The following is a 1,860-nucleotide window of genomic DNA, read 5'->3' as shown; positions in this document are numbered from 1 at the left end:
CCTTGATTTTAGGAAGAACAGATCATACCACTGTGTGCCCATGTGTGGTGTTCATAACCAGTGCAGAGTTGGTTATTTTTCATCATGCTAAATTTCAGTGTCATTCTCATAAGATAAATTGATTTCTTCCACTTTTCTCTCTTCTCTAGTTGTTTTTTCAGCTCCTATGTGAAAGTGTGGTGGTGGAAACATAATGTTATCAGTGGAAACACAGACCTGAACCTCTTTCCAGGTTCTGTTCACATTATGATAACCTTATCTTCAGAAAATTTCCCACATGATTTTTTATTTATTTATTTATTTATTTATTTATTTATTTATTTATTTGGTTTTTCGAAACAAGGTTTCTCTGTATAGCCTTGGCTGTCCTGGAACTTACTTTGTAGACTAGGCTGGCCTCGAACTCAGAAATCTGCCTGCCTCTGCCTCCTGAGTGCTGGGATTAAAGGCATGCACCACTATGCCCAGCCATGTTTTGTTTTTTAACTCAAGTCAAATAGCTAACTATATTTCTAGAAAGCCACAAAACATAGTAGAGTGAACTTGGGCATATACTACAATTAGAGTGATTCTAACATCAATATATATTGTCCTCCCTAAAATCCCTGTAACAAAGACAATCTAGAAACTTTTCTGTGTATTCAGTTTCTACCATTGATAGCTTCTTACTGCCATTAAAACAAATGTTCTTACAATCATTTAAGAATAATTGTACTGTATGTTCAACAATTGTTTTATCCATGATAAATGCCCAGGGAAATATTGGAAAATATGAATGCTGATCAGTCATTGCATGCTGGATAAATATTACAGTTCGTCATTATCTTGTTTAAAGAACAAGATAAAGGGTCTACATATAAAGAATTTTTAGAATTGGATATGATCAGATCATCAATTAAGTAGAAGTGATTGATTTTAAGTATGATTTAAAGTAATGGTAAATTAAATTCCATATATTCCTTGTGAACCTTTCTTTACTAGTACTAGTTGGTCATTCGTCCTCCACATTACTCCTTGAATTAGTTAAAAAGAATATATTGTGAAGCTAAAGTTTGTATGTAATATCCTAAAAATTAAACCTGTGAAGAAGAGAATCTTATATACAAAACATGGGGGTTTTTTGCTCAGTAATTTTCATATAAAAATAAAATAAAATTCTGATATATTTCCAGTAAACTAATGTGCAGCATTATTATGTTCGATAAAAATTTCTCTTATATCTTGAAAATGATTATGAAATATTTATTATCATAAAAATGACTTATTTCCATTTTCTTTTTGAGTTTTTCCCAGTTCTTAGTAGAAGGTTGTACATATGCTAAGTATGTGCTCTGTCGGTCGAGAATATCCCTAGCCCTACTTGGGAAGAGGAATAGATGCTATATATAAATTGTGCCAACTAAAAAGGAAACATCTGTATTTGAGGACAGAATGAGTAAGCAATAATAATAAAACTAAAACAAGTACTTCATTTATCTATAAAATCAAAAGCTTAGAAATTCTTGAGACAACAAGTAGGCACAATAAAGACATGGTCTTGGTCTTATGGTTATGTTCCTAAAGCAGTGTGAAAATTTGAATTGTTATAGATGATATTTTTATGGTAATACACAACAGCAAAGTGTTTTGTTTCTGATGACATCCAATGGCAGCATTTCAGTTAATGACATAATTCACGTTTTTTGCTACTTCATCTTTTACTGATATTTGACAATTCATATGATAAGCATTATGATATCATGATACTCACACTCCAACCATAAGCGCTCACAGAGAACATATGCACTATATGAAAACCTGTACTATCCAGAACAAAGTAAAATGGGTCAGGGAATAAAACATGTGATCAACAGCTAGAAC

The sequence above is a fragment of the Mus caroli genome, unplaced genomic scaffold, assembly GCF_978045245.1.
Source record: "Mus caroli unplaced genomic scaffold, Mus_caroli_1 scaffold_2, whole genome shotgun sequence".
Classification (NCBI taxonomy): Eukaryota; Metazoa; Chordata; class Mammalia; order Rodentia; family Muridae; genus Mus; species Mus caroli.
Note: the sequence above shows the minus strand (reverse complement) of the source record.